Source organism: Miniopterus natalensis, chromosome 4, assembly GCF_054644295.1.
Source record: "Miniopterus natalensis isolate mMinNat1 chromosome 4, mMinNat1.hap1, whole genome shotgun sequence".
In the NCBI taxonomy this organism is placed as follows: domain Eukaryota; kingdom Metazoa; phylum Chordata; class Mammalia; order Chiroptera; family Miniopteridae; genus Miniopterus; species Miniopterus natalensis.
In genome coordinates, this window is record NC_142084.1 from 77,127,861 (window position 1) to 77,136,030 (window position 8,170).

The 8,170-nt window shown below is 40.3% G+C and overlaps 1 pseudogene; it reads right to left on the minus strand.

Annotated features, from left to right (window-relative positions):
- Positions 1 to 6,826: 6,826 nt before the first annotated feature.
- On the minus strand, positions 6,827 to 7,512 carry LOC148093380 (macrophage metalloelastase-like; annotated as a pseudogene).
- Positions 7,513 to 8,170: the final 658 nt, after the last annotated feature.

An 8,170-nucleotide genomic window follows, 5' to 3' on the forward strand; every position in this document is an offset into this window, starting at 1 on the left:
TGAAAGAATAGAGGCAACCTTTATGGAAATGTGGTATTTCAGCAGGGCCTTGAATGACAGGTATAATTTTACAAGAAGAGATGGGGGAGGACATTTCAGGAGAAGGGAAGCATTTTAACAAAGGCATGAGGTGAAAACTCTCACAAAAGTGAGGATCTAAGAAACACTCAGTTTCCTTAGAGAAACTCTTTTCTGCTAAAATGTGTTATCTTTTAACACAGTCACTTTTTCCAGTTTCCTTGTCTAGAGTGAGATAGATGGTGCTTCAGTCATCTCATCTGAATTGGACAGGTGCCTGAACTGTGGCCCTAGCTATGTAGGAATATACTATAAGGACAGCTCTGTTAGTTTCCTCTCTTTTATAAACGAGGTAGAAAATATTATTAGCCCTGTTTTACAGCCGAGTGTGGAACAAAGGTGCAGAGAGACTGGAGCTTTCTCAAGGTCACAGGATGAGTCAGCTGGAAAGAAATTCTAGAACAACTGCTGCATCTCTCCAAAGGAGGCTGCATGGGCCTGTCTGCGTGAAAGGACAGTGTGTTCCCACCAATACCTTCTGCATTTGTGCAGGGCCTTTTCCCAGGGAGCTCAGCATGCCCTGAGACATTATTTAATTAGTTCTCTCAGCACCACTGTGGCTGAAGCAGGGTAAGGAATGTTTACATTCTTTCCTCAAATAGACAAACTAAAGTCCACAGGGTATCCTAAGCAGTTCATTGAATAACAAGTATATGTGTTAGAGTCAAGCCAACAATTGTCTCTTGTGTTGGGACTGAAGGCTCGTGAGAAAGGTGGTGGGTTGAACAGGGTCCAGCATGTTAAGACCTGAATTCTGATTCCAGCTCTATTCCTCACCTATAGTTTAATCTTAGGGAATAGTTCAACCTCTTTGAACCTCAGTTTCCTCATCTATAAAATGGAAAAAATGATATGTTTTATATCTGTCTTCAACACAAATTCTTCAATGGCAAGAAAAATATCTAGAGAATACCCACAAATCCATTATAAGTGTTTACTTTTGAGGCAGGAGAGTGGAAGTGATCAGCTTCTATATCTACTCAATGTACTTTTGTTTCATTTGGAACTGGTTACTATGACCTAGGCAAACAAAGAAGGATAAAAATAATAGCAATCTCATAAATCACCATGTAAAAATGCCTGGCACAGTGATTGCCAAATCCCACTTTCTCGATGAAAGTTAGTTTTATATTTAAAAACTAATCACTATGCCCTGTGGTGAAAAAGAAGTAAACTATAAGGCAGGAAATCAAACAACAACAAGAGCATAACACAAAGTTTCTAATCAAGAGCTAAATTCCTTGACAGATAATGAATGGAGAAAAAAAGAGCATGGGCCCTGGCTTTGAAAAACTAACTTTGTTCTAGAGACAGGGAGCAGGAGGTCAGTGAGGTAGGTTGGCCCGGATCATGCAAAGCCTTTTGAGCTTTTTATTCTTTATTTTTCTTTCTTATTATTTTTGTTGGTGGTGGTTTGGTGTGTGTGTGTTTGGTTTGGTCTTCTTTTGTCTTATTTTGTTCTGTCAGCACCTGTATAACAGTTGGCATGATGTGGTTGAGGTTGAGCCTCACAGTCAACCAGCCTGAGGGCTGAGCCCACCCACAAAGGGGACAACAGCAATCAAGGCTCAATTACAGCAAGAGGGCCCACATAACACACACAAGGGACATTCATAGAGCATCTAGCTCAGAAGATCAAGGAGACTACACCACTGGGTCCCACAAGACACGCACTACAGAAGGATACCCTACCAAGACTGGGAGTCATCTCAGTCCTACACAATACATAGAAACAAACATAAAGAAACAGAAATATGGGAAAGCAAAGAAACAGGCCTCAAATGAAAGAGCAGGAGGAATCACATGAAAAAGAGCTAAATAAAATGAAGGCAAGCAATTTATCAGAAACAGAGTACAAAGCAATGGTTTTAAGAATACTCAATAGCATGATAAAGGACATAGAAACCATGAAAAACAACCAGTCAGAAATGAAGAATGACACAGCTGAAATAAAGAATACACTGGAAAGAATAAACAGTAGATTAGAGGAAGCAGAGGATTGAATCAGTGAATTAGAAGGCAAGGTAGGAAAAAAAAATCACTGAATCAGAGCAGCAAAAAGAAAAAATAATAAAAAATCATCACAATAGTTTAAGGAAACTTTGGGACATGAAACATAACAACATCCACATCGTAGGGATACAGAGGGAGAAGAAAGTGAGCAAGGTATAGATAACTTGTTTGAAGAAGTAATGACAGAAAACTTCTCTAACCTGGTGAAGAAAAAAATTACACAAGTTCAGGAAGCACAGAGAGTCCCAATCATAATGAACCCAAAAAGACCCACACCAAGACACATCATAATTAAAACACCCTTTTCTATCTCAAGAAAACCCTGGCTAACTCCTGCCTGCCCTTCAAGACTCAATTCAGAAGATGCCTTTACTGAGAAAGCCTGCTGACATCACCAGGCTGACTTCAAGGCCTCTCTAGGTTCCCATAGCCCTAACACTATACCCTTTTATATTTCAATTCTTGGTTTACTTCTAAGTCTCCCTCACCATACAGTGAGCAGCCTGAGTGCAGTAGCTAAATCTTTATGTGCATTCCCAGTGCTTAACTGGTGCTTTGCACCGGAACATAGTTGACTGTCAGTATTTGTCTGTCACATGAATAAGCAGATTAAAATATAATGAATATATGAACAGCAACAAAAGCTACAACCAAAACAACCCAACCCTGCTTCTTACAGTAAACCCTAAATTTTACAGACCTCGATTTAATGAACTTTGGATTTAAAGGACAAAATTTCCAGTCCATATGTCACATATGAAAATTAACACCTAATTAATTATAGAATGCTTTTAACCAAGATTTCCTTATAATTAAATTAACAGGTTATTTTTTTATTATTAATTCACTGTCATTTTAACAAATTTTAGAGAATAGACCTTATGTTGGAAAAAACACTGCAGTAATTTCGCCAACATAAATAAATTTAAGTTCAGGCTGATGTTCCCACCTGCTCTAAGCCACACCCCAGCCATGTGCATTTGTTTACTCACAGTGACTGGTGAATGCAGGCATTTACTAGATCTATTCAGTATAAATTCAAAATTACAGTAATACATATAAAAAACTTTTCTGTGAAATCAAACTTTTCATACATACTTAATTTTAATTACACAAACATGTCTACAAAAGTAAAAACAGGTAAACTAACTAGTTTGTCAATTTTTTAACATATGTATTCAGAAAAACCTACTTTATTATATAACAGATTTTTGGCTTTAACGGACATCCCCTCTCCCGAATGAGTCCATTATAGAGCTTTTACTGTCCTTCTTGCACTCTTATCCACATCAGTGCTACCAATCAACTCGCATTAAATCAACTCAACAAAGATTTCTTCAGCTGTGGAGAGTGTAGCTGGCCCTTTGCATCCGAATATCTGAGATGCGAGGCCCCTGGGAACTGATTTCTAGTCTGTAAAAAGGTTATAATAATCATACCTTTAATCACAGGACTGCCATGGGGTCAAATAGCAGAATAGGTATGAAAGGACTTTGGAAACTGCAAAGTGATATGCAAATGATGGTAGTCATTATTTTATTGTTATTATGATAAGTCACTATGCCAGGCCTCAAAGGAAGACTTAAAGGTGAGTAAGCTACTGCCCACAGGACACCTGCAACATTACAGGCGCTCAAAGGGCTATGAAGTAAGGCAGAAAATAATGAAAGATTAAAAACCTAGAGGGGCTCAAAGGAGGGAGAAATCAGGGGCCAGGGTCAAGACCGTCCATTCGTCTAAAACTGTAGGAGCTCTAAAGAAAGTTTAATGACAAGGTCCCCACTCTCAAGTCATTCGTAAGTGTCATAAAATGTGTGGTGTTTGACCCTAGTGTTGTGAAATCTGTGGTGTTTGAACATAGACAGCTTTTCCAGTGTGTAGTCAGTGAAGGCATCGGAGACCAGAGCTGGATCTTAAAGGGTGGGTTGCACTCAGGGTAGGAGAGAGGAGGAAAGGCCTTCCTTACAGGGAGGAAGATGTAAACAGAGGCAGGATTGAGCTGGAGGTTCTGGGAGCAGATGGAGGAGAGCAGAGACCCCTGTGTGCTTGCTTGTCCTAGTTCCATGACCCCAGGCAAGGCATCAAAATCGTATGAAGCACCAGTGCTGGGCTGGATCAATAGTCCATTCAGTGCTCTATATTGGCGCAGCAGCTCCAGGGGATATTTTGGGAGAGCCTCTGGTGGTAGTATTTGGATCATTCTTTAGCAATTAGGAAAATAAATTATATAATAGCCCATTATGGAACAATCATTCATAAATTTTTAACCCTGTCTGCATCTCTAGGCAAAAAAAACTGTTTCCATAGGCTCTTAGGTGGTTGATAGGGAAAAAGTGTTTTATATAAAAAGCAACCCTAAAAACCCCCAAAAGTGTAGATACCAAAAGTAGATGGTTGCCTAGAGCTGGGAATAGCCAGTGACTGTAAATTGGCATAAGGGAAACTTTTAGGGAATGGAAGTGTTTGAAATTCACTTACAATGTGAATTTTATAGTATATACCTTATAGCATTTAAAAAATTGTAAGCCTTTATAAATGCTTCCTCCAATCCTTACCCATAAAATAGTATTCTTTATGAAGAAAGATATTATAAGAACAGAAATGAGAATGGGGAGACTCAAATATCATGTCACATGAGAAATGTTTCAAGGACCTGAGGATGTTCACCTGGAAAGGCGAGGGGAAAAGAGGAGAGAAAACTGGAGGGGGCAGGGACTGGCCGTCTGTGGGAAAGGATTAGAGGCAGCCTGTCACTCCCAGGGGGCTGAACCAGCTGAAACAGATGCAGATTAAAAAGTTTACCCTGAGAAGCAGGGAGCCACCTGACACTGGAAGGCCTCAAGCCTGGGCCAGATTCCCGTTATTAGCTGTTGCAGGCGAGGGCATAGATCTAAGGACTTGAAGGCCCTTTCTCACCCTAAATGTCTATGGTTACATAACTTTGGTAAAAATATGGGCCTGCCCCATACATTACAAGAACTGAGTTAACACACCAGACTTTTGCCCCTTTCCTTCCAGAAGAGACTGACAACAAAATTGTGCAGAAAGATCCAGCAACTAGGCGGGGGAACTGGATGTCAGAAGTTAATGCTTCCTTCCTTTCCGCGGTGTTTTGTTTCTTTACAGTCCCTAGAACTTGAGGCTCAGTTCTGTTGTATCTTTGAGTCTTAAAGGACTTGTGTTCTATCCTAGGCTTGGCATCCAGAAGCTTCATCAGAATTCTGAGCTCCCTTTCCAGCTTTACTTCAGTGTTCCCCGTTACAAACCACCTGTTCCAGACAAACTGGCAAACATACAGCCCCCCAAACACCTCTCACATTTTCCATTCTGCATCTTTCTTCAGATCCTTCCCCCTGCATGAATGCCCTGCTCTGATCCTCACACTTGCCTCAGCTCCAAGCTGCCCACAGGCCTAGGTCCAGTCGCTTCCCGCGACTACCCCGCAGGTGAGATGTTTGCGGAGGTGTGTCGTGGGAGTGTCTCACTGGGGGCGGTCCACCAGCAAAAGGCCGAAGCTGGTCATTGGGAGGCTGAGGCTGCAACAGGCCGCGGGGTGAACGCAGATGTGGAGACTGGGAATCCCGCACAGGTCAAAGCCAAGGGAATGTTGCCTTTGACACAGGATTAGGGGGTCCAAACAGAACACTGATCCAGCTGGCTCTTTTTCTTTCAAAGTTTTAATTTCTATATGCTTTATATGTAACATTTAAAAAGTGAATCCTGAAACAGAATAAAATTATATTATCACTGTTTAAGTAGTTTACTTACATAATTGTCATTTCTCTTTAAGTTCTAATGTGTAGTCTATTTTTATTCCTAATTAAAATGATGCCCTTGTTGAAAGATGCAATGGTCATTGAAATGTCATTTAATTTTTGGCAAGCCACGGGGAAGTGGTTAATTATTACTTCTCAGTCCAAGGATTTTAGGAACCAACTTGATGAGCATTCTCTAAAAGGTATCCTCTTGGTTCCTATCTTCAAACTTAACAGTATAAATTGAAAATGAAGAGACTAGATCTTGGGGTTTCAAAATGTTATAAAAATTCAGTTTATATTTGTCATAATAATTAATCTATGGTCTGTATATAAACTTTGCCTTCTTATTTTAAGATACCAGTATGTAAAGGCATATTAGGCACAAAGCTCATGTGCAATAAATACGTAATAAGCTGAAGTAAACTGATGCCATTCCTAACAACCAAACCCACTATTGCTTTCCAGCCTTTGGTGACATGATTGAATAGCTTATCGTATTTAAATTGATTACATTCTTGAAAAATATAGGTGTTTCCTTTGGAGTAGAAGACATGAATTTCAGGTCCAATTCCTGGAAATTTCTCCGTAATCAATATGGGATAACCAAGGTCCATGAATTGTCTCTCTCATCTCACCTCCAATATTATTCATCCTCAAAGAGGCAGGTTTTGGAGATGAGTGGATTAAAAACAGCAGCAGCAATCTTTTCACAGAGTCAGGGAAGCCCAGACAACCGGTGCTCTTGAGATAGTTTGGCTGTGGTTTTAAATCACTGATTAACCAGTACTTGTCATCTTAAAAAAGAAAAAATTGACTCCTGGCTCCAATTATATAAATGGCTTGATAGGAAGCTTCTGCCAGAAGAACTCATCTTTAAAGAAAAAGATTTTCAACACTGACAGCATCAACGCTCAAATTGGGGTCATAGGTGGCTGGATCCATTGTGTAAGGATGTGACATAAGTTGGTGCTTTTTTATTAATCTCCACAGAGGGACTGAATGTCACAGATGCCATCAGTAGGGAGGTGAAATCTGTTGGGGTCATCATAACTGTAGAGAGGGAACATAATAGCCTTTGTATTTTTGGAATGAATAGGAACAAGAAACAACTTCATGCCTTTGATGTGCTTAATCCAGATTTCAGCCTCATCAAAATGCAAGTCTCCTCCAATACCAGCTATAGGTCCATAAGCATGAGCAACGGTTCCACCTCTGCTAGCAAAAGGACTGCAGTCCCTGTGAACAACTTGTATGAGATATGTCAGCCTCACCAGGGTTCATGTGTCTGAGTTTTAGGGGGTCACATTACTCCATACATACCATGTCAGGAGTGTAATTCTTGATTCTGTTGGTGACATGGTGTTTCATCCAGTCTGGCTTCCCCATCATTGCGCTGAACTGGTGAGCATCAGGCACTCCACATCATTGCCAGAGGAGATGCATCCAATTGTCACATTTAGCCCCAAGAACTGCTGTATTTCCTGGATTTTTCCTACCACAAAGTCACTAATGATTCTCATTTTGAGCACTAGAGTTCTTCCATCTGTAGGCCATATACCTTTGGGCAAAACCACATCTGTTTCTTCTGGACTTGCACGGTCAGGCAGAGGAACAGCCCCAGAGCAGCAGCCTGAAGGACCAAAATTAAGAAAAGAAACTTCATTCTAAACTTCTCTTGAACAGCTTAACCCAATTTACTTTGCACCTTTTGTGTCTCCAGCTGGCTTTTATTCCTGCCTTATGTATATGCAGGCATTTCCACCCCCAGCATTCCTGCATGTCTTTGACACCAGCTCTCAGGGAGCACTCCCACCTCTAAATGTCTTATTAGCTGTACCTCCTATTTAATGGTACCTCCTATTTAATTCTATCATTACTTACTTTTCACAAAAATAAACTGACTAACCAACTGTATTGTAAGACCCTTGAGGGCACTCAGGCCAACCTGAGTTTCCAGATTTATTATGATTATTGTTGTTTATTTGCTCTTTTTCAAAATTTTCTAGGTTGACATCTCCATTCCACCACCCACTCTCTCCTTTGATTCTGAATCTTGAAGTTTAGACCAAAAAGTTTTCATGGGTGCATTCATATGAAAATGAGGTGAGGAACATAGAGTTACCATTCAGCCAGAAGGAAAGGAAGCCTCAGCATTTAGGATCAAGGTCCACAAATGATGGCATCTCAGGTAAGTATCTTAGATCAAACCTGACTTTTAAAATTTGGACTCTGTGTATCTACAAATGCATATCTAGAACTTGTAGGCTTTTCTGAGTTTTCTGTTTTTGTTCTGCAAGCAAACAAATGCTATTGGGAGGGGT